The 25,077-nt window shown below is 56.0% G+C and overlaps 1 protein-coding gene across 1 annotated transcript in view; it reads right to left on the bottom strand.

Moving 5' to 3' along the window:
- Positions 1-25,077, bottom strand: part of DSCAML1 (DS cell adhesion molecule like 1) — a 348,318-nt gene that overhangs the window by 116,226 nt on the left and 207,015 nt on the right. The gene's annotated exons all lie outside the window — the stretch shown is intronic.

The raw sequence follows: 25,077 nt of genomic DNA, 5'->3' as shown, positions 1-25,077 counted from the left end.
TCCCCGTCCTCCTCCGGCTGCACATGGCAGAGCCCAGCCCGAGAGGCGGCCTCCCAGCCTCCCCGGAGCCCCCACCCCCACTTTTCTGTTACCCACTGGGGGGGCTTCATAGCTCCTCGCTGCTCCATGTGTCAGACGCTCGTGGTGCAATAGAAATAACTATTATTACGATTTGGGAAAGCGGTCTTGCTACTACAGAACCCCGATAGCCAGGCGGCCGGCAGGGAGGGGGACCCTGTGTCCTCGGGCCTGGGGGGGGAGGTGGATGGGGACAGCCTCCCTAGAGCTCTTCTCGAAGGTGTGGCTCTCAACTCCTGCTCTCCACCGTCCCCTCTGTGACCGTGCTGTGCCTTGAACCCCCCAGGGGCCACTGAGTAGCCAGGATTTTTCTTTCACCTGGGGTGGCTCTGCAGTGTTGGACAGAGGAAGAGACCCGTTCTGACCCCCTGGCCCTCGGAGGCCCCACTCACCTCCCCAGGGAGCACCTGCTCCGTGTGCGTGTCCCGTGAGGGGCCATCTCTGCATCCCCACCCCCTACTAGAAGTCTACACCCGCGCGTGGCCTCATCTCACTCATGCATCTCACTGTAGCCACAGCCTCTTGAAATGGACATCTGATCCCACCGTAGACCGTCCCGAGGCTTCCTGTTTCTCTCAGGATACAGACAAAACCCTTAACAGGGCAGCCCAAACCCACCATCCTCCCCCTGATCCCACTCAGGGATATCTTGGTTCTAACTCCGGCCACGCCGGCCCGCCTCTGCTCCTCCAGAATCTCCCCTCCTTCCTCCCCCAAGCCTGGCTACTTGCCCCCTTCCTTCCTAGAGTTCACTCTGACCACCCCCCCGTCGGAGCTCGGCTCACACTCCCTCCCTCGGGACGACCTTCCCCATGAGTGTCTCGTGTCCTGACCTCCTGCACACGGTCACGGCTGTGATGGAGTGCGCGCTGAGTCACCAGAAGCCCAGAGGCCTGGCAGGCTCCTTGAGGGTCCCGGCCACCCCCGTAGGCCCAGCGCTGGCTCCGTGGTGGAGGCTCAGAACGGGACGGATGCTGGGCACCCTGCTAGGGGCTCTTCCCGATATGCTCTCTCATTCAATCCTTGCTACGGCCTTCCTGGGGTAGAGGTTTTTCCCTCCCCTCTAATTCGCGCCGAATCACTGAGCTGGGGCTGTCCAAATCCAAAGCCTTGCTTTTGCTATGCCGCTTCCTTGTGCACCGCACAGCCCTGTATGTCCCCGCCAACCCCTGCCCACGGAGAAGGCCACCCGCTTCCACTGCACCCCAACAAGGCCCTTCTCGAACCCTCTTTCTTCTGGAAGTCCTCTTGGAAAGCCCAGCTAATGCAGACCTTCGTGCCTTCCCCGGACAGCGCACGGCGCCTACACCCTGTGAGGCCACACCCTAGGACGCAGGGGGGGCCTCAGGTCTCACAGTTAGATGGTTCCTTAACTGGCCCATGGGAGCCGTTCCGGTATTCCCAGATCAAATGTAGATTCCTTCAAGATACTGTACGTCACTCTTCTGATCCCCTGGGGCACCCGGGCCAGGGCTGGGAATGTGCTACGGGGCACCGGATCTGTCACCAGAAGCGCAGGCGCTGTCCTATAGGGCTGTGTGACCTGGACACAGGTCCCGGAGAGGAAGCGTCAGCCCCAGCCTCCTCATCTACGGTAGGGGCTCGGTGAGCTGCCTCAGAAGCAGCGCCTCAAGGGCGCTCCCCTTCTCTGTCCCAGTCCTTCCTCCAGACTGTCTGGTGACCGCTGCGTGGGTAGAGGCAGGATGAGGAAGCTGGTCCTACGGTGTCCCAGAAGGGGTCTGGCTGCAAGGGGCATCGTGCTGTGACTTCTTGAAGCTCTGTGATGTGGCTCCGAGGGCACTGGGGTGGCCATCCGTCTGTCTTTCTGGCATTTGCCTCCTGACTCGCCACCCTCCCCTCCCAGTGCCTGCTTGGTTCAGAGGCCTCCGGTGTCTACATGCTGCAGCGAGAAGACACTCCCGTGATGAGTGGTCAAACCCCTAAAGGCCAAGAACAGCCAGCAGGTCCATTCCCTCTGCCTCCCGGTCCCTGGTATGGCCCGAGCCAGGCACTTGCTAAAGGCCAAGTGCATGCCAGTGAATGAGACCATGACCTCCATGACACTTGGGCTGCTTGCCTGTCCATTACTCTGCGCTCAGTTTTGGGCTCAACATCTGCATATGGTGGTGCTCAATGATATTTGTTGAATAAATGAATGGATGAATGAATGCATGAATACATGAATCTCAACCGTTTTACCTCTGTGTTTAAGTACTCAGGCTCTGAAGTCAGACAGATCTGGGTACTATGCGGTGATCCTCTGCAGGTTACCTAACCTCTGTGACTCCATTTCCTCATCTATAAAATCGTGCTAATAAGAGTACCGATCTCAGAGCTGGATCGGTCGCAAAAATTGAAGTGCCTGGCCCAGTGCCTGCCAGTAACTGTTCAATAAATAACAGCTCTCACTGTTACAACTACGCAGCTTCTGGGGAAGGAGAATCTACCTAATGCTGACTTCGAGCTACTCAGGGACTTGGAGGGACCACTCGTGTGGGTGATTCTGGGTTAATCCTGCGTCCCATTTCCCTCTTCGAGAACCCTCGAAAATCCTCTGACATTGCTCAAAGAGCAGAGGCTAGCCTGTTGTTTTGAACACCTACCTTTTTTATTTACAGGCTCATCACCCTGCCTCTATGACACCCGTGTGATGCCAGGCAGGGATGTGTCAGGACAGGAAGGGATGCCCACAGTCCCATCACCGTTTGCATCTTACCAGCCCTGGAAGTGAGTCTGTCTTACTGAGATGATGAAATGCGCCAGTGTTCTGCCCCAGCTGTATCGGTCCACACTTCTCCCCAACACTTCAATTGCAGCATCTTTAAGCTCTAAATTACCTCCCACCTGTTGGGAGCCTCCCCTCCCCACCCCAGGCCTCCCCCTCCTCCAACCTGTGGTATCTGTACCCCTTACTAGGCTTTCACCACACACGTGCTTTTTGTTATTCATCTTAAAAATGCAAGGCAACTTAGTGGGTTAAGCATCTGACTCTTGATTTTGGCTCAGGTCATGATCTCAACAGTCATGAGATTGAGCCCCAAGTTGGGGTCCATGCTGCGCTTGGAGCCTGCTTAAGAGTCTCTCTCTCTCCCCCTCTCTCTGCCCCTCCCCTGCTGGCATGCGTGCTCTCTCGTGCCACATTAGTGGCTTGTCTTCTTTGGTGACAGTGCTCAGGGGAAGGAGAGGAGGAGGGTGGGGTTGGTGCTTCTCATTTACAGATTTCCATTACATGCCAGGCAGAGTTCTAGATGCTTCATGTGCATTGCCTCAATGTAATCCCGGGGGGCAGCAAGATCATCCCTATCTTACAGATATGGAAACCGGGTTCCTAGAGATAAGGTGCCTGCCCAAGGCCACACAGCCAGAAAACAACACACTTGGGATTTGAACCCAGATTGTCTGACTCCACAGCTCCTTGAGGACAGAAGCCTGAAATCACCCTGTGGGATTTCCATGGGCCTGGCCTGCAAGCCTGAGGCGTCTTTACTGATAGTAACTGCAGACAATGGCCTTTCAGGGTGGACAGACGTTAAATGAGAAGCACGGATGAAGACATCACCCTAGGTGCACCGGGGGACGTGCTGGGGACTTAACGATGACGGCGCTATGCTCTCTGTGCATGTGTGTTCCCAGTGGTGATGCTGGCCTGTGTCCTCTGAGCACAGCTCTGCCCGGCACTCCTCGGCCTGTGCTGCCCCCTCACCTTGTGCAGTGTGGCCCCAGCACTTGGGAGGTGGAGCCCATTCACCGGACAGTTACAATTTCCCACCTCTTCCTCTCAGATGCTTTCTGAGTAATCCATCATGAAACTGCTTCCAAATCTGCCCAGATTTCGTTCTGGTCTCCCCTCTTTTGACTCCAGCAATTTCCTAGCTGAGGGCAGTGAACTCCTCCAGGATCGGGCCTCCCTGAGCCTCTGCCTCTCCCTGAACATGTCCCGCTGACCCAGAGCCTGGGCTTCTTCCCAGCACGACCCTCTTGCCCCTGGTCATAGACTATTCTAGACTCGATCTCTTTCACAGGTTGCCTCTTTGCTCCGCCCTCAGCCACGGTCAGGAGGCATTGGGCAGGCAAGACTTTCCTTCCCTGAACCCCTTGTAGGGATTCATCCTAGATGCTGAGCTTTCTTGGAATTAGTATTTTGAGTTGAGGGGGTCGTAAGTTTCCCCTACATAAGTCCCTAAAGATGTGTAAAGAGAAAGAAATTTGGAAGGGCAAAGGTCAGAGCAAATCAGGGCAAGGAAAGACTTTGGGATATAACTTAGGGCCGAAACAAGAATTTCTCAGCCAATTCAAGGAACTGTAGTCCCCGCCCCCACTAAATTCCAGTCTTTGAAAGAGCAGAGAGGGAAAATACCATTAATTGAGCACTTCTATGTGTCAGGTGCTATACTCAGTGCATTACTGCAGCCTTGCCAGTTGGGTATTATCATCCCCAATGTACAGATGACAAAACCGAGGCTCAGAGAGGTTGGACAAGTTGCTGTCTGCGGCACAGACTCAGGAAGTGAACCCAGGCCCAAAGCTCGACACTCTTACGGGCCTGTGCTGAACTACCTCTGTGTGTCCCCTCTCTAGGGTCTTCTGAGGGACACATATGTGGGGGTGGGGAGGGGAGGGGTTGAAAGGGAAGGAAAGGAGCACATTGGGGGCATTCATCTATCATTTTTATCATTCTTCTGCTGCCTAAGCTCTGCTTGAGCTCTGCCTCCTTGGCCTATAAGTTAGAGGTAGTTGGTGATCCCAGAACTGGAAGCTGAGGGGGAACAGGGGAGGGGCGGGAGGGGGTGAGTCCGTAGAAAAGCAGGGAGCGGCTGACGCTGGCAGAAGGCAGCCTGGGAGGGCCTCGGTGTGGTTTACCCACAAGGCCCGGTGGCCCGGCAGCCGTGGGGGGCATCCTGGCATATCAGCAGTCACACCGTCAAAGAACACGTAGGAATTAATATCCCTGAGGTGGTCTGATACCAGCAGAAAATTACAGGACCCGAGACAGGAGCATTATAGAATGAATGGGAGGGGACGAGAGATTTCCGTGGCTAATCCTGTTAACGAGACAATTTCTTATCAAGCTCATTATACTTGTGAAAGGAGGGAGCATGAGGGGGAAGAGGAGGTGGAAGGGGAGAGGGCGAGGAGGCTGGCCCTGGAGAAGGAAGGAGAGAGGCAAGGGACCCGTGGCACCGGAGCCCGCGGGTTCCGGGGAAGCAGGTGAGCAGCTGACAGGCATCTGGAGGAACGGCACCTGTGCCTGTCTGTGCGTGCTCCCCTCAGAAGGAGGGCAGGGGTGGGGGACACTCTCCCTGAGAGCTACCTCCATGCTAGCCTGTGCGAACATCCTCCGGGCCCCCAGAACCTTCCTTCCACTCTCCTTCTTTGACCCAAACCCCATCTGATCCCGTGTCCCGCGGACCAGCGAGGACCATCCCCATCTGCGCAGGCGCTGGAGAGCTGCAGGCACCTGGTGTCCACAGAGCACTTTCCCATCCGGGCTCTCATCGATGCCCCACAGCCCATTTTCCTGTGAGCCCACCGGACGGGGAGGGGCTGACGGAGCTGGGGGTCAGAGGGCCCGTTCTGGCACTTCCCAGCTAACCAATCTGGCTAATCACTTAACCTCTCTGAGCCATCATTTGCTCTTCTTGAAAACAGGTTCAATAAATTCTGCCCTGCCTACTTCCCAGGGTCCTCGCGAGGATTAAAAAGCCTAATGCACGCCAGAGGGCCTCGTAATCTGTGAACCGTTTCCATCAAGGGGAGCGACCACTCTAGTCATCCTGAAGCGGAGGTAAGAAGGCACAGGTCTTGTTGCAGGTAACAAGGTGGAAGAGGCAAGCTTCCGTTTGAAATGCACAGTCATTTCTGCTGCCATGGAATCACTCCACTGCCTTGTCTTTGACCAGGCAGTCACGAGGGAATTCGATGAGCACAAACCTGAGACTGTTCATTAAGGACCCATGATGCACTCGGCATTCCCCTAGGCTGGCCTGGGGAAACCGCTGAGGTCAGGGGCAAGTCCTGATCGTCGAGAAGCTTAGCAGCCACGGGAGGAGGAGGAGTCAGACCCACGGAGCCATCAGAGTTCAAGCTGGGGCACCTCCCCTGTCCCCTGAAATACTCAAGTGCATGGCAGCCTCACAAGAGCAAACACCACTGGATCGGCACCAGGAGGGAGGCTCCAGAGGAGTCAGGACCCCCCGTGGGGCTGAAGGATGTGTGGGGTTTGGGCAGGTAAAGGAGGAGTCAGATAAACACTCGACAAGCATTTATTGAGCACTCATGACATACCTGGGGCTGTGCTACCTTAGGGATGTACACAATGATTCTCGAAACCTGTTAGTAGTCAAGTCTAGCCTCTCGGCAAGCGTTGGTGACGATGTGGAAAAACGGAGCCCTGGGAATGTGGGCCAGAACGTAATGTGGGGCAGTACCACGGAAAACGGTATGGTGGCTCTGCAGATGTCCAGAGTAACACTACCATACGATCCGGCAACTCCACTTCCGACTCTGGAGAGTCAGAAGCAGGGACTCTGAAGTGTACAGACACACCCACGCTCACAGCAGCACTATGCACAATAACCAAAGAGTGAGTGCAGCACTCGTGTCCACTGACAGATGGGGGGGTGGGTAAACAAAATGTGGTCAAGTCACACAACACAATATTATTCAACCCTGAAAAGGAAGAAAACTCTGGCATGTGCTGCAACATACATAAACCTCAAGGACAGTAGGTTAAGTGAAATAAGCTGGACACCAAAGGACACGTAGTGTATGAGTCTGCTTAGATGAGGTGCCTTGAGCGATCAACTTCATTGAAACAAAGTAGAATGGGGGGTGCCAGGGGGCAGGGAGAATGGGCAGTTGTTTAATGGGGACAGAGTTTCAGTTTTGCAAGATGAAATTGAACTTATACACTCCTTCCAGACATGGATGGTGGTGATTTCACAACCGCGTGGACGTACTTAATGCTACTGCAGTATACACTCAAAAATGGTTACAGCCATAAATTTCGTTGTATGTATCCTAGCATAACTTATTTTATTTTATTAATGAATTTTTTAGTACTTATTTATTTTTGAGAGAGAGAGAGACAGAGACAGAGAATAAGTGGGGGAGAGGCAGAGAGAGAGAGACAGATATGGAAGCAGGCTCCAGCTGTCAGCACAGAGGCCGGCGCAGGGTTCGAACCCTCGAACCACAAGATCATGACCTGAGCTGAAGTCGGTCACTTAACTGGCTGAGCCACCCAGGGGCCCCTATCCTAGCATAATTTAAACAGATAGTAAAAAGGGAGATTCTATCTGCACAAACCTTTGAACCTTTTCCCTTCCTCCTCCTTTCCTGCTGCATAGATGGACGCAAGACTCAGAAGCGCAGTGGCTGTGGTGGCCATGAGGAGGGCATCGCAGGAGGGGAAGGGGAGCCTGCTTTCTCAGCCGCTGGGCCAACCCTCAACTGCCTGCTCCCAGGCTCCCCACTGTATGAGCAGAAACGCCTCTCGGATTGGGCGGAGTCGTTGCCTGGACTTCTGTTTCACGTGGCCATGCGCGATCCTAAGGGAGACTGCACCTAAAGCTCTTCGCTTCTGGCTGCCTGCCCTTCTCACCTCCTGTGCCTCCGTGTTCCTGCGCCAACTCCTCGGAGATGCCAGAACCCCTCATCTCCTGGAAACACCACGCTCTGTGTCTCTGTGCGCGCGGGGCCCTTGTCCTTCTGCGCCACCTCCCTCTACGGCCCGACAGCCTCCTCTGCAGCCTTCCGCGTTCAGGCTGGGCATCGCCCTGGATGGGTGCGTTACGCCTTCTTCGGGCTCCCCTGGCACCCACGCCACGCCTGCCTCTCTCATGGTATTTATCACTTTTCTCTAAGCCGGCCATTTGCGTGCCCTCTTCCCTCTACACGGCGAGGTCCTTGAAGGTCGAGGCCTTGTTCAGGTCCGGACCCCCGGTGCCTGTGTGGGCATCAGGGCAGGGCAGGTGCTCAGCAGTGACGGGTTGCCGAGAACCCTTCTGACTGACTTGCGGCGGCCCCCAATTTGAGGAGGAGGATTCACACCCAGAAAGGATTCCCCAAGAGGAATGGCCCAGGAGACTGAGTGACGACTCCATCACAGGGCAAGTCAGGTAGAGCAGGGGTGTGAAGGGCACCTGTGTCTGCCTCCCCATGTGGGGATGAGGTGGAGGGGACGCCGCCTTGTGCCATGACAGAGCCTTAGGAAGCAGGGGGCTGCACGGGGCAGAGGGAGAGCAGGGTTTTGGGGGGCAATGAGTTTGGACATGAAGAGACCAGAGTGTGAAGAGCCCGCCTTTTAGCCGGTGCCGGGGAGGTCACTGCTGGGGCTTTGAGTGGGGAGAGAGTGTCACGGGTCAGGGCTCAGGTCCCGGAGTGGCGCACGGTTGGCTCTCAACCAACGTAACCAGCTTGGATTCCCGAAAAGCTCTCTGGTGGGTGGGGGAGGGGGTGCAGGAACCAGGAGCAGGGGCAGCAGGAAGCCAGCAGGATCTTGTGCGGGGGGGGCGGGGGGGGAGGGGGGAGGGGCGGCGCAGGGGGGGAGGGGAGGGGGAGAAGAGAATGCGGTGTGCAGGAGAGGGGAGACTGCAGTCACGCTGTCCAGGGCCAGGACCCGGCTCTGTCACTTATCATCACTTCGGGCCCGTTCCCGAGTCCTCTGTGTCCCAGTTTCCATGCCTGTGGAAGGGGTTCATCACAGCACCGATCTCACGGCTGTGGCATAAGAATGACAGGAGGCAAACTGTCATAAAGTGACGCGTGTGAGGCCGGGCACACCGCAAGTGCTCAGTGGCCCTGAGGGATGATGGGGGAGAGGGGACATCCTCCATCCCTGTGGGATGCTGGGTGAAGGGGTAGATGGCATCTCATGAGCCGTGCAGGGACACTCAAGGTCACCGGGTGCTGGCATGTAGGACAGGAGGAACGCTTTAGGAAGATGAGCAGGGCTATGCTTATAGGACAGGGACAGAGAGATGGAGACAGGGAGGGAGGAAGGGAGAATCAGACTTCTTCCTTTTCAGGCTCAGCACCATCAACCTAAGTCTCGCCCAGTCTCCCTCACCCTCCAACTTGGCTCTCCGAGGGGGCCCGAGAGGAAGTAGGTGGTGGGGGACATGTGGAAAAGCTGGAGACCAGAAACACCCCATCAACGTGCCCTGCATGGGACCCCCCCCAACTCCAGGCGCTGGGGTTGGGGCTACAGCCACGCACCCATGCAGCCTGCATGAATGCCATGAGCCACAGTCAGGTGCAGCCAAGTCCTCAAGTCCCAAGTGAAGGCCAAGGGCCTGGAGAAGCCGGCTCGTCCAGTGGGACTTTATATGCACTGGGGAAGGGCTACAATCCTTTGACAGTGATTCAGCCAGAGCGTAACAGCCTCTATTATGTTCGGCTGTTGCACTAATCCATTTTGGTTGGGTTACGTTGGTCTAGCGGGGAAGAGGGTGCTGGTGAAAGGGGTGGTGTGTCGGCATCTCCCGAGTGAGAGGGGAGCCGTGCCTTTCCTGGAGGTGACGCAGGGAAGAACCAGTCCGGACAGGGCCCCTCAGGCTAGGAGCTGGACAAGATGTTGGATGAAGCATCTTTAAAATGGGCACGGGGGTTCCTTCTGAGCTCTATGTGAAGATTCTGCAAGAACGGAAGCTGTGCCCTAGGTCCTCCAGCGAGAGTCAAGTATCATGGATGGGAGGGCAAGGGTGTGGAGGCTTGTGGAAGCAAGTACAAGGGCAGAATTTAGCAGGAGAGACCCTGACAAGATAGAAGGTGACCTCCTGTGAAAGTGCGTAGTGCCAGCCCAGGTGCTATCCCGGAGAAGAGGCTCCAACCCGCCCCTCCCTGCCTTCTGCACCTCTGTGCAGCATAGACCTTGCTCAGGCTCTCTGTCCTGGGGAGCCAGGCCCCCTCCAGGCCAGCCCCAGCCCACTCCTGGCCTCCGACCTGGAGGAACTTGGCATCACCGAGGGCCAGGGTGCAGTGGGGCCTGGAGGGGGTGTAGCTGTGGCTTTCCCTGGAGCCCCAGCCTGCCTCACTCAGCCCAGCCCCTCTCTCTGCTTTTCATCTGAGCAGAAAACAAGGCAGAGCCCCAGGCGCTAGCAAAGCATTTTAGCACGTGTGCAATTTGCATGATTTTCTGTCTCCATCTTGAGTGGTTGTGGCTTTGAGCAGCCAGAGAGAACAGCGACTCAAGCCAGAGAAGGTGCTTAGCCCAGTTTGGGCTGCAGAGTGGTGGTGGTGGTGGTGGTAGGGGGAGGGACATTGCTCTGAGATGAGGGGAGGGGCAGGGAGGGGCAGAGAATCCCATAGAGGAGGCTTGGCTGGGCGTTCAGGGCCAAAAAGGTATAGGCGTAGGGCAGTGGCTCTTAAGTAGGATCGATTCTGACCGCCACGCAGGAGGATCAGGTCCCAAGTGCCAGTGGCACTGAGGCTGAGAACCCAGATCTGGGTAGGGGGGTGGGGTGGGAATCAGAGGAAAGAGGAGAAGACCGGAAAGGGAAGGGACGGGCATCGGCTCTTGCAGGTTTGGGGAGGGGTGCAGGCAGGGTGGAAGGCGGTGAGGGCCCCAGAGAGAAGCTAGGTCTCTTCTTCAGAAGAGGAGAGGGATCATCCTGACCAGGGACATACCCAAGAAATCAAGGGCTGGAAAGGACTGTATCTCATTAGTGATGACAAGGATCACTTATATGGCTAGTACAGCTGCCAGTGGAGTATTTTTATTTTTAGAGAGAGAGAGAGAGAGACAGTGGGGAGAAGGGCAGAGGGAGACAGAGAGAGATTCTTAAGCAGGCTCCATGCTGAGCACAGAACCCAACATAGAGCTCGATCTCACGACCCTGGGATCATGACCTGAGCCGAAATCAAGAATCAGATACTCAACTGACTGAGCCATCCAGGTGCCCCAGATTAGGTATTTTTTAATGAAGCATCTCATTTAATCAGCACAGCAACTCCATGCAGGAGGCCACCGAGCCCAAGGGGATGAAGTGATGTCCCAAGCTGTGTAGAAACAGCCCTGTTGCCACCATAGTCCCTTCTCTACTGTCATATTCTCACTGTGCCTTATCTATCCGGGTTTCCAAATCTACTTCTCATTGATTAGTGCACTGCCCCTCAAAGTAGGCTGAGCAAGGAGCAAGAATCTATTTTATGTCCAAGAAAACAGGACACCCTATTAATTATGGGAAAGCCAGGACCAGAACCTCGCCTCCTGACTCCCAGCCAAGGCTCTTCCTAGAACCCTCTAGAACTCGGAGAGGGCAAGCCTTCCTGCTCTGCTTCTGCCTCTGCCTCTTCACGAGGGTGCACTGATCTAGCTCCCGTGCAGCTTGTCCACTTCCTGTACTAGGTCTGGGAGAGGCTCCATGGGCTCAGAGTATCAGCAAACTGGAAAAAGATCCTGCCCAGCACCCCTGCTTCTGGGGCAAGGGCTTTCATCCAGGGCATGCCTGTACCCCCTCTCCCCTATGGTCTATTCCCTCTGAGGCTTCACTTATTGTTGTCTAATTTGTCTTCATTTAGTAGGAAGGCTGGCCTCCAGGGCTGCCTGGGGCTAGAGATGGAGGGTGGGCACTGGCGTCCCTGGGCACAGCTACCATCCAGTGGCGGGGGAGGGGGGGTCAGGGAAGCTCTCACTGCAGTGGCAGCCCCTCCCAGGGCAGGAGCATGGGGCTCACTGGGGAACACGGCTCATGGCCGGGCTGGGAGGGGACTTCAGGCACCTAGAAATGAGGCACACTCGCCGCCCGCCTCTCACCAGGGCAGTATGAGGTGGGCATGAGCCCTCTCCCTGTGCACCCCCAGATCCCTCCCTAATGGAAAGTCAGCCCGTGGCCCAGAGCAGTGGGCACCGTGCTATGAGTCTGGGGTCCTAACCAAGTCTGTGGAACGATGCTGGCCTCCTCTCCCCTCCCCTCCCCTCCCTCCTCTGTTTTGACTGTGCAACATAGAGCTGTGCCAGGTGACCTTGAGACCCCACCCAGCTGGAGCACGCTGTGATTCTGTCACTCCTCCTCCTAAACCCTGGCAATGACTCTGTGCTGCTGTTGAGGGAAACGCCTGTCCATAATTCTGTGGGGCTTTTTGCGATAAGGCTACTGCCCACCTCTCCAGCTACGTCTTCCGCCGTCCCCTGCCCCTCACCGTACTCCACCTGCCCAGAGCCACTAACACTTCCTCCTGGTTCTCGCTCTTTCCTCTGGGCCTTTGCACATGCCATCCTCCCGCTATGCTGGTCTGGGCCTCTGTTTCCCAGCCCCGCGCGGCTCCTCCACTGACATCTTGTCTGCAGGCTGCAGTTCAGCTTTGACTGCAAACCCCTCCAGGACCGTCAGGATGGGCTGGACGCCCTTGTGCCCGCCCCCAGAGCACCTGGCTCACTGCCACCCCTGCCCTGCTGTGTCCTTTTACGTACACGCTGCCTTGTTGAGTATCTGCTCCCCCAGGATGGGCCGTGTCTGTGTTGACCCTGCTTGTTTCCCCAGGGCCTTGCGTAGTATCACTCGGTAGATGTGAAAGGAATAAATGATTGCATACGATGATTTTGTGGGCACAGAAGCCCAGGACAAACGTATTGCAGGGTGGGGGTGGGGGTGAGGGAAGGGAGAGGGTGAGGAGGCAGCTAGAGTAGCCTCCCAGCCTCTCCTAGACAGACAGATTGGAGACTGAGCAGGGTACCACAGACACTGAGGCTGAGGGTCCTTCTACCTGCGGCCGTGGCTCAGAAGGGCAGGCTTCTGGGGCTCTGGGTGTGACCAGCTACCAGGGACATGGAGGTGGCCCTCTAAGATGCTGTCCTGCCACGCACGGCTTGCAGAGCCCCAGCTCCCATCAGTGGCCCCTCATGACGCCCCAGGCGGTCCCTGAGCCCATACACGCTCTGCATGCAGGATATGCTGCTCCCTGAACACGCCACAACTTCCGTCCCCCTCGTGCCTGGACTCCAGGGCTCCTCACCAGCGTGTGCGTGCCACCCCTACCCCCCGTGCCACCCCCACTTCTGTGTGCCTCCCAGACCCCCTGGATCCGTTCCACACTCTGAGTTCCCACAGCACGTGGTACGTGTTTAACACCGTTATGTGAGTTGCAGCAAAATGTTGATGTGTGGGTCTGCCTGGCTGGAAGGCAGGCTCTCTGAGGCCCAATGTCAAGGAAGCATGAATTAGTGGAAATCCAGCAAACTTGGGCTTGCATTTTAGTTCCTAGCCAGTAGCCAATATAGACTAGACACTTTGTGAATGAGCGAATGGTGAATGAATGAATGAATGAATGAAGGCGCTTCATTTTTCTAAACTCAGGTCCCTTCTTGCTAAAACGGGGATCATTGTATCTGTATCATGGGGATATTGAGGCCAGCAGATATGACACGGAGGGGTCTGACACAGGAAACAAAGGCTTCTGTGGTTGCTACTCATCAACGCGCCGCACCCGTGCCTCCCAGCCCAGGCCAGTGCCTACTGAAGTGAGGTGAACGTCAAGAGTGGTTACCAAGGTCAAGCCCCTTTCCTGGTGGTGTGTCATCCCCCATGCCCCCGCAAAGCCAGTCCCGGAGTGGAGGCTGTTTGCAGTTAACTTGAGGGCAGTTTGTCACTTTATTTTAGCATTTCTAGAGATTCAGAATAAAAGAAAGGGGGGGGGGGAGTCCAAACCCAAAGAGCCAATCAGCACCATACGAGAAGGGGGCACAGCAGCACCCCAGTGCTGAGGCAGGGCGGTGGGGCCTTCTAGTCTACCAGCTCTGGAAGCTTGCTGGGGTGTAGACTAGAAGGGCTGGGAGGGAGCGGCGGGGCCAGCTGCATTTTAAAAACAACTGGTAAGGCACCTGGGAGGCTCAGTCGGTTAGGCATCCGGCTCTTCTTTCTGGCACCGGTCATGATCTCACTGTTTGGGAGACTGAGCTCTGAATCGGGCTCCATACTGAGAGCGTAGAGCCTGCTTGGGATTCTCTCTCTCTCCCTCTCTGTCTCTGCCCCACCCCAGTTCTCTCTTTCTCTCTCTCTCTCTCTCAAAATAAATAAATGAACAAAAAATCCCAATAAGAGTTCCTCGTCTTGTGAGTTCTCTACTTTCAAACTTGCACGAGTGCTCGCTTCGGCAGCACGTATACTTTCAAACTTGCACGAATGTGAAGGAAGTCAGGTGCTGGGGGAAATCCAGTGTCATCCGCGGCGCTGAGGCCACAGATGCCCACCTGCATGCCATGGGCCTCCTCTGCCCCCGTGCTTGCCCCTCACGTGTTTGTGGACTCTGTGCTCAGCTCTGAGGAGTCTGGGGGTCCCTGCGTTGACTCCGTCACATTTGGAGAAGCTGAAAGCAGGCTGCGTCGGGGCCAACAGAAGGGTTATTACCATGGACTCCAGAGGGACGGGGATTTTACAAGTGAGGAGTGCAGGGCCGCCCGGGGGGCTCAGCCGGTTAAGCGTTCGACTCTTGATTTTGGCTCAGGTCGTGATCTCACAGTTCGTGGGTTCAAGCCCCGCATGGGGCTCCGTGCTGACAGCTCGGAGCCTGCTTGGGATTCTCTCTCTCCCTCTCCCTCTCTCTCTCTGCCCCTCCTCTCTGTCTCCAAATACATAAACATTGAAAAAGAAGTGAGAAGTGCAGAGAGGCCCGTCAGGGTCTGCCCAACATCAAAGGGAGGCCGCAGGGTGACCTGCCTCTGTAGGCTTTCAAAGTCTGCCAGACAGGTCTGTCTGGGGAAAAGAAGCCTGTTCATATCACATCTGCAAGATGGAAAAGAGTCGTCTGGTTTTAAGGCCGCATAAGAATGGACGCACACTCCTGCTTCACAGAAACGTGCCCGGGGAACACAACACCACCCTCTCACCCCCTCCTCATTGTTTTGGACTCAGGAGTCAACGGGCGGGCTCACAGCCTTTGCCAAGAGAACCCATGCATGTGTGAGCAGAGCGATCTCTCCACTTCGTTCAGAAATACTTTGTTCTCTGAATACTTTGGGAAGGCAGTTACCAGCTATAATTATTTGTGTTCACCTGAGAACATATGTCCCTTGAGGCCAATGCGATGCTTCTCTGCTCCAGAATCATCTCTCGGTCAACGTCAACGTGCCCTACAGGCCCCAGTGGTATTTCCACTGCTGTTGTGCTGGCTTCTATGCCAGGCACACTCTTGCCTCGGGCCTTTGCCGTGGCTGTTCCCGCACCCAGGAAGCTCTTGGCCAGAGGTTGGGTTGCCCATTTCTTCCCTCCTTCAAGTCTTTGCTCAAATCCCACCTTCTCAGTGAGGCTGCACTGCATAGTCTGTTCCACGTCCTGCCTCCTCCTCTCCTCCCCACCCCCCTTCCCCTGACCTACCTTCTCGCAGCACAGGGCCTGAGCACTATATACACGGGAAACGCTTCTCCCTTATGTTGCTTGTCTGTCTCCTGGTGCTAGAATGTAGGCCCCACAAGGGTGGGAATCTCAATTATATTCACTGATCTGTCCTAAGATCCTGGATCAGCATCTACGACATAGAAGGGGCTCGGTATATATTAAATGAAATGACTCCATCAGGCTCATATCCCCTGTGCTTGGGTCACCTTACTGGGGGCCCTCAGGCCTCCTCCCCTTGCCCTGGGCATTGGCATTCCTGTCTCTGGGTCTAGGTGTGCATTCCTGGTCTCTGGAGATGACAGGGCACAGCCAGGCACACTCACTCAGGGCTGGAGCTGGAAGCCCGAGTTGGAGTGTGGCCCGGCTGGGGACAGGGCAGACCCTGTCCCCCGCATGCTGGAGCTCAAGGCTGCAGAAAAGCAGGTGCATTTTGTGATGGGGCAGACATCTCTTGGAGAGCCATCTCCTTCACCCCCTCACTGGCACCTTCATGACCGAGTCGGAGTCAGAGGACTGACGGCCTGACCGACTCTCAGAGCTTATGCTCCTGACAACGGTTCTGAGCCCTCACAGGTCAGGCACTTCATGCGCACGGACTCATTTTATCCTCCCCACGGTGCTCCCAGGTAACCGTTACCATCACCAGCTTCTCTATTTGACAGATGAGGGACTCGAGGCATCTAGAGTCACGTGTACAAATGCACAGAGCTGCTGGGGTGAAGGAGTCAGAAGTCAGGTTCCCCTCCGTCCCAGCTCACAGATTGCACAGGCCCCTTGATCCCCATCCTGGACCCCCCTTCTGTTACACCAAGCTACCACCCCTAGTGTATCCCATAGTACTTTTGCTAAGGGGAAGGTTAGAAGGCGAAACAGAAATAGTAACTTTTGAACTGGATCTTTGTGGCCCAGACCACGCTTCTGGCCAAGTTTTCTTTTCCAGTGGACTAAAATAAAACTACATTTCCCAGCGTTCCCTGCAGCCAGGTGGGCCTGTGTGACTGACCAATGGGACGCGGGCTGAAGGACACACCCACTCCAGGCTGGGCCCCTGCTCCTCCACACTCCCTCTTCTCCCCTTGCTGGCCACGCATGGAGCCCCATGGAGGGCTCGGAGACCCCAGGAGGAGGAGACCTCTGCCTCCAACTGACTGGAGGGATGTGATGTGAGAAATAAGCTTGTAAGTTACTGCGTCACTGAGTTTCTGGAGCTGTTTATTACAGCAGTTTATTACAGCTGACACAGCCTCGAAGGATGAGGACATGTTTGCAAGGCAAAGAAAGCAGGGAAGGACCTTCTGAGAAGCAAGAGCACTTTGAACAAATTTGTAGACTGTGATGGAGGAATCTCAAGCTGCCAGACTTCGTAGAGGGGCGGTGGGAGAGGACAAGGGGACCGGGGCTCGAGGAGGAAAGCCTTAAATTCTGTTCTGGAGATGATGGGGGTGCCTCTGTGGATTTTGTGCCGGAGGCTGACACCTTTAATATGAAGTCTGGGAGGATCATTCTAGTGCTGTGTTTCCTCAGGATCTTTCCAGGAATTCCAGTCCAGAGAGCTGTTCGTGGACAATGTGGTTCTGCTTACCCTCGGGGAGTGCACGTCAACACCTCCATCCCTCTCTATGCCTTTACTGGTTGACTTCCTTCTTAGTGCTCACCATGATTTGAAGCTCTCTTGGTTACTTACAAATGTATTTTCTATTGCTCCCTACGCAAGAATATAAGCCCCACGAGAGCATAAAACTTGTCTTACTCACCACCTTTTCCCAGCAGCTAGACAAGTACCAAGCATCAATACTTTTTGGGTGACTGAGTGATTAAAGGCTCTGAGAAGTCCTGCAGTAGAGGAACTGGCTTACTATATGTACAAGACCTATTAATATTCCCCTTCACTATCACGCTTTGTAAATGCTGCTCTAGTGGCCAGTGGCAGATGGTGGAGCTGTTTGCTGACTGTGCCTACCTACTCCAGGGGCCACTGAGAGCCATGACCCCTCGTGGTGTTGGGGGTGGGGAGGCTCGGCTCAAACACAAGGAAGCCGCTGGCCACGACAGCTGGAACCTGGTGCTGAGGCTGAAGCCTTGCTCCCTGGAGTGTTCAAAGCAGGATTAGGTCTCCTGTTCCCCGTCAGCCTTGACCCACGCCAGCTACAGGGCAGCTTTCCATACATGGCTGTTGAGGGTAGACGCTAAGCTTTAAGGATTCATCCTGGCCTTGTGCAGAACGCAGCTCCCACGTCCGGTGATCTGCAGCTGGGCACCAGGAGCCCCAAATGAGAGAGTGACATCCAAGCCTTCTTAGGGAGGAGCAGGAGGTCCTGGAGAACTGAGGCCTGGTGGGCAAGGCCAGGGAGGCGAGGACCCTGGAGGGTCCATGACTGCACCAGCTCTCTTCGTTCTGGCACAAGTAGCTTCGTGGCAGGGGTGGGGGTGGGGGTGGGGGATGGAGAGATACTTCTGGGTGGGCAGCAGAGGTCTTAAGCAGGAGGGGACTTGGGAGGTCACCCTTGTCATTGCAACCATTAATTGAGTACTTACTATGTACCAGACACTGACAGAATCCCCTCCACAACCCTAGAGGTAGGTTTTATTAATGACACTTTACAGATGAGGCCACTGAAGCTCAGGGGAGGGGAGGGAGAGGGAGGGGAAGAAAGAGAGAGAAAGGGCAAGGGAGAGAGAGAGAGGTTGATTTTCCCAAGATCCTGGACTAGTGAGTGACCAGGCTGGGAGGAGGAATATAATCTTTAGACTCCCTGCCCAGTGCTCTATCCTCCATTCTCTGTAGCCTCCTGGAGCCCTAGCCTCTGTCATTCTGCGCTGCTGTGATTCTGGGCATTTGCAGGTGAAGGCTTGGCTCTGGGACCCAGTTTCTCTGCCCTCCTGCCCAGAGAAGCTATTTGAGAGCAACGTGGAAGGGGAAAGTCCTCACCTCTGCTCCCCCCGCCTCAGCTCTGTGCTCTTCATTCCTCTTCAAATAAGGAACAGCTCTCACAGGGCAGGAGCTTTTTGTGGTTTTTCCCAAGGCCTCACTCGGCTGTGGCCTCGCTGGACTTCCAGCCTGGTCTTCAGAGCTGAGGGGGGTGCAGCTGAGCAGGGCGCTGGGACTCGTCCCCAGGTCACCCAGCCAGAGGTGGAGAAGACTTCAGGAGAAGTCAGGATTCCTGATCCTGGATCTGGCATTTCACTGTCATTCCCAAGATCCTGTCCTTCCGCCAGGGTCTTCCTGCCTCACCCCACTCCCATCTCCACCCCGTTTCGTCCTGGGGAATGCGCTCAGGCAATACTAGCTCGGTTTCTGATCTAACACCGATAATGGGCTCTTAGAAGATGTTCAGTAAGTACTTATCAGGAAAGCCAAGGTCTGGGGGAATGTCCCTTGCAAAGAACTCGTCCTCAAAATTCAGTTGAATGAAAGCAAGCAAAATAATCCGTGTCAAATTTATGAGAAATAAAGATGGTTCTCTGCCACATCCTCTTCAGTACATCAGAGATTATCGATCAAGCTGTCTCCACCTACCCACTCCCGGCTAGTTCGAGGACAAGCCAGAAGGCCCGAGAGTCCCTGATCCCTCAGAGCGTGGGGTCTGCCCTGGGGACAGAGGGCAGAGAAAAGTAACTACCACATAATGGTTCCTTTCAGCTTTCAAGGTCACAACAGAAACCACAGTAACCCTAGGTGACAGTCTGGGAAGCCCAGCGCTTTCCTGGACGTTGTTACCAGGCCTCTGAGAGAGCTACTGTTTTAGCATCCTTTTCCCAAATGGGAAACGTGACATTAAGGGACTGGCTCAAGTTCAGGCTGCTATTCCTGAGTGGCACGGGTCAGCTCCCAAAGCTCACACGTGTCCTGAAGCAGCCGGAGCTGATCTGAACACACCAAACCTGACCCACCACCGTCGGCAGATCGTGCCCAGAGTAGACTGTCTTGTGTCCTCTGCCAGCTTGTGTCCACAGGCAGGTTTCTAGAGCCTTCTGTCCTCACTTATGGGTACAGATGTCCAGACACGGGGGGCTGATCAATCGGATTCTGGTCTGGAGAAAATTTGCAAGATGCCGATCGGGCTGGATTTACCTCTGTCGGCCCCTGACAGCTGTAGGTAGGCAGAGGAGGCTACTTTCCATTCCATCCAGAACCTTCCCATGACCCCAGAGTCCCAGGCCCCGGACAACGTCACCCCTGTGCTCTGCCCGCCCCAGAGGTAGAGCAGGGTCCTCAGAGACTCAGCTCCCAGGGAAGCCAGCAGCCTCTTTCCTCTCAGCCCCCTGCAGCCCACCCCGCTGGCATTGCATCAGCAAAGCAGAACCCGTTCGGACCCCCTGGCAGTGCTAAGTCCTAAATGCCAAGTTCTCCTTTGAACCTCTTCAGGTGGGAGCCAAAGGGCAGCATCCCAAGGAGATGGTGGGAAGGGGAGTGCAGCCACCCCCTTCCTCCCCGCCAGCCCACCACATCCTCTGGGAACCCCAGCACGGGAAGGAGAAGCCCCAGCGTCCGCCACCTACTCCCGCCTTCGTCTGCTGCAGCGGGTCTTTCGTACTTGAAGGAACATTCAAGAGCCAGAGGCTGCGGAGACCAGGAGCCACACGGCAGGTAGGGCTTGTCCGTGGCAGCAATGGCCGGGAGGAGGATGAAAAGCCCGTCGTGGGGGGATGAAGTCCTTGTAGGGACTGTTACCACTTTGGCCCCCATCGCTGCCCTGCAGGGTGGGAAGGCCAGGCGCCGTAGGCCCGTCCACTCCCAAAGAAATCGAAGGCCAGAGGGAGGAGGGACCTCTGGTGGGTTGGCTCGGCCCCAAACCTTATCACGCAGGCCGAGCATCCTGTCCCCAGGCAGTGGCACTGATAATTATTCAGCCCCCACGTCCCCCTCTTCCTGGGCACACAGCTAGGTCTCGCCTCCTGGCCTCCGGGGTGCTGTTTTGGGACATTTCTGAGGATACACAGGCTCTAAGTCCTCCCCGCCCCCCCCGCGCTCTAGGAGTGGAGGAGCTAAGATGACGGGAGGAGCCCCAGTGCCTAGAGTTACCCACTGACAAGGCCATGGCCTTGGACGTAAACTTCTATTGTGTTTGAGACATTATACTTTTGAAGATGTGTGGTAGCACAGCCTGGCCCACCCCAACTCACACACACACGCGCGCACACACACACACACACACACACACACACAGATGTGCTCAGCTGTGTTCTGTGCATGCGGGGCAAGGAAGAAATGATGCAAAGAAGCATATTTTATGGCCCCAGCCCTCAGGAAGCATACGGCGAAGTTGGGGAGCTGAGGCGGACCCAGGCGGCAGGGTGTGAAGCCAGACTCCACTAAACGTGCCTGAGATGAGGGAGTGGGTACTGAGGTCAGAGGAGGGAGAGCACAGGTGCACAGGCATCTCTAGCCCTGGTTAGCAGCACAGCACTCAGGCCTTAAGGAGACCGGGGATTTTGTTAGCAGAGTGGAGGCGCGGCTGGGGCAGAGGCTGGTCTGCAGGCACAACGGAACATTCCAGGGGGCTCGGGATCAGCGAATCCCCTCTTCTGGCTGTTGCTACTACAAGCCTGACCTTCAAAGCCATACTTTTACAAGTCTGACCTTCCAGTGAGAATGCTCTTCAGGGTGAGGATGCGGTGGCTGGTGTCAGAGCAGAGGCTGGGAAGCCAGAGTGCCTGGGCTTTTACCTTGGCCACACTCTGGGTCCTGGGTCCTCGTCACCACTCTGGGACAGCTGTGACGCTAGGTATCCTCATGGCAGGGGTGGCATGGGCCCTGGGAGGAGTCAAGCTGTATCCCAAGGCCGTCTCCCAGCTCCGGCTTTATGTCGCCCTGTTCTGGCAGTTTCTTCCTCCCTGCAGTGAAGGGCTAGGCCCAAAGCAGCTCTCAGGGGGGCAGGTGTTAATGCCCTTCCTGCTTCTGGGCTCCCTCCAGCCCTAACATTCCATGGCTTTCTGGAGCTGAGAACCAGGGAGTACTAAACCCTGCGTGCTAGGAGGTGGATGGGCTGGGAGGGAGGTTAGAGGGCCCAGCAGCCCTCTGACCCTGGCTGCTGGGCCACTATTGGAGGGCCACTTTCTGGCCCCGGGTCTCAGTTTTGGGATCCATCTGTGCAGAAGAAAAACTGGGCCCTGCATCCTTCAAGGAAGCCCACTCATTCAGGAGCAGGGGAAGGAACAGCGAATTCTGAGTTTCTGGCCAGTCCCACGGGGGCCCCACCCAGAGGGTGTCTCCTCTGGTCTTAAAGATCCCCCCTAGACTCCTCCACTGCGAGGAGAAGAGCTGGGGGGCCCAGAAGGGGGCTGCCTGCTGTGATTGTCTGGAAACCGAGCTATCATGGTCTGCACTGCCTCGGAGACCCTTGTCCTTTCTGCAAATGACTTGCCCCTGCTCTTAGGCCTCTGCCAGACAGCTGCAGGCTGGCCTTTCCCCCAAGCGTGGACTCTTGAGCACTGGCCACAGGACTATACGAACCTGTGTCAGCTGCACAGACCCCTGTTGTCATCTCTCTTCGGAGGCCAGTTCTGGGTCTGTGGGCCCTTGAGCCTGCTCTCTCCCACCTCCCAAGCAGGCCCTGGACTAGGTGAGCAGAGGGGCACCAGGCCCTCCGGGCTCTGCCGCTTGCCTGCTGCTGGGCCTTCGGCCAACCGCAGAAGGCCCTGGGCACCAGCACCCAGCAGACTCCATGGAACGCAGCGCAGGCCCGGGCGGGGAGACCTCGCCCCCTGTGAGCTGGCCGCGTCCTAAAGCTGCAGGGACAGGAGCCAATGTGCTTTTGAGAAAAGCTCTGGGAGAGGGAACTCTTGCAGGGGATCCGAGAGCCGAGTTTAGATCAGTGGTTCTCCCACCTCTGATGCATGCTGGGACCGCTTTCTGACATGCAGAAGCCTAGAGTTCACCCCTGAAGTTGCGGATTTTGTAGGTTGCCGGGAGGTCCTGTCACCTGCTTTTATCAAACTTCTGCTTGCATGAAGTGATTCTGCTGCATGGCCGGAGTTGACGGGCGCAGTGTGAGAAGCACCCGAAGCTTGCCCCCAACCCCCTCCCCAGCCCCGCTGAGATGCTGTGAATCACGGTCTCTGATCTGAACCCAGAAGAGCTCTCCTCCCTGCGCAGGGGGGTGTGCTGCCTGGCAACCCGACACAAAAGGCGTGTGCCCACGCCGCTGGGGGGATGCCCACCTGCACCGCGGATCAGAGAGAGGGTCGCTGGCCCCCGGGCTGTCTGGGCCATGGATGGGATGCCCGGAGGCCCACATGCTGAAACTCTGCCTCAATAAAGGCCACCCTTTGTCCAGTGATGCCCCTGTCTTCCTTCAGAACCTGGGCTCTGTACTGATCCTCACGGTCCCCTGCCATGGCCCTGGTGCTGAGACAGCCGTGACCTCACCCACACCCACCTGCTCCCACTTAAAACCAGGCCACGTGAGGAGCCTGCCTTGGGGGGGCCAGTTGGCCTGCCTGGGGCCAGAACTTCACTCTTGGCTTTACTGACTCCATACCGAGCAGTGAGGGGGTTCCCGTCCATGGGGAGGGGTAACAACCATTCCTAGAGGTGAGGGGGCGGCCACCAAAGAACATGAGGACGGACTTGGCTCATCCCGTGGGCCAGCCTTGCTCGTCCCCATTGCACGGGTGAGCAGATGCCTCCGGAGCAACGGACCCTCCTCACATCTGTCTGCTGGCCCTCTACCCAGTCCCTCCCCCTCAGCTGACTGTCACCATGTCCTGCACTCCCCAGTTTCCAGGGTCTACTTCGGTCAATATGGATGAATGTGAGTGAAGATACTGCACGTATGAAGGCAGAGAGTATATAGGAAGCTCCGAACACTTAAGGGGTGCTCGAGAAACGGGACTCTCCCGCCACCCCTCCAAAAGCCCCAGACGGCACAAGTGAAGCCTCATCGTGCGCAATGGTTCTTTGCGCCCGGTGCCCTGCACCCTTTTAGTTGTCAGTGCTTGGGCACACAGAGGCTGCTGGAGAGAAGGATCCAGCTGTGTGCAGAGTTCAGGGAACAGTCAGTGGCATAGTCAACATTTTTGTCCGAGCAAGTGGATAATCCAAGTGCGGATAATCGAGAACTGGGCTGGAGTCCCAGCAATGGCGGCCTGCAAAGGTTAATTACCATTGATTTGAACATTCTAGGCATCTTACACAGAGGCACCACACTTTCCACGTGGCTTGAGCTTCATTTCAGAACTGAATCCCTGAATCAGAGTTAAAATTTATTCTAGAAGTTATTTCCACGTGGCAAATCCTATCTCCCCCAAACAGAGCAGCAATACAGCGTAATGGACAAAGCATCGGGGCCAGGCAGGCTGGGCTCCAATCCTAGAATCCCCTGGGACCGGTGCCCCCCCCCCCCCCCCCCCCCCCCCCCCCCCCCCCCCCCCCCCCCCCCCCGGTTATTCAGTCCCTCTGGGTCACTGGGCCTGGAGCTGGACTAGGTTAGTGGTTCTCAGATCCTGGCCCTACTCCCTCACCTCCACTTTCTCAATCCCCTTTCTGGACTCTTCTGTTCCTCATCTCAATGTGGGCATGCCCCGATGTCCAGAATCCCCTTCTCGATTGGGAGTCTCCCCAGGATATTGCATCTATTCCCATGGCTCTAAACCCACCGCTGTGCCAATGGCTTCCCAGGTGTCTGTAGCCCTGGGATCTATAGACCTATAGCCCCGATCTTTTTCAAGAAATGCTTACTGTGCACCCCCACCTGGATGTCTCGTGGCCCTTCCAATGCCCCAGACAGCTCACTGAGTTCCACCTTTGCCCTCCTACCTGCTTCTCCATCTTCCCAGTCTCCATATAGGGCTGCCATCCATACTAGATGCTAGTCCAAAAATACAGGAGTTACCCACAATTCTTTTTTCTTATCTGCCCTTGCTTGATCATCAGAAGTCCTGTGGGCTTGGGTTGCCTGAGGGGCTCAGTCGGCTGAGTGTCTGACTTCGGCTCAGGTCATGATCTCATGGTTCATGAGCTCGAGCCCCACGTCGGGCTCTGTGCTGACCGTTTGGAGTCTGAAGCTGTTTTGGATTCTGTGTCTCCCTTTCTCTCCGCCCCTCCCCTGCTCCCACTCTGTCTCTCTCTCCGTCTGTCTCTCAAAAATAAATAAATATTTAAAAAAAAGAAGTCTTATTGGCTTGATGTCCAAATGTACCCCAGACCCATCTCTCCATGTACATTGCCATGGCCTGGTCTAAGGCTCCTCATGCTCCATCACGCTCCACAGGTTGATCTCTCTGCTTCCACTTTTGCAACCCATGCTCTACTTGGCAGCCAAAGTGCTCCTTTTAAGAAACATGTCATCTCCTCCAATAGCTTGCCAGGATACGTCACATAAAATCCAAACTCCTTGCGGGACCTAAAGCCTTCCATAACCTTGTCCCACCTCTGAGGCTCTCTTCCTGGGGCACCGCTCTGGCCACTTGTGTGCAAGACCATTTCCATCTTGGAGTTTTGCACTGGCTGTTCCTCTGCTGGGAAGCTTTGCCTCTGACCTTCACTCAGCTGGCTCCTTCCTGTCACTTAGGCCTCCGCTAAATGTCACCTCCCCAGACAGGCCTCCGTGGCCCACCCAACTGGCCATCGGTAAAGAGTGCTCCCTTATACTGTTTCCTTTTTCTGTTCCCTGCCCAGCATGTACCACTGATATTTAAGAGTTTGTGCAGTTTTTCTTGTTTG

The sequence above is a fragment of the Hyaena hyaena genome, unplaced genomic scaffold, assembly GCF_003009895.1.
Source record: "Hyaena hyaena isolate Hyena2069 unplaced genomic scaffold, ASM300989v1 scaffold_37, whole genome shotgun sequence".
Taxonomy (NCBI): Eukaryota; Metazoa; Chordata; class Mammalia; order Carnivora; family Hyaenidae; genus Hyaena; species Hyaena hyaena.
This window is presented reverse-complemented; position numbering and strand designations above follow the sequence as displayed.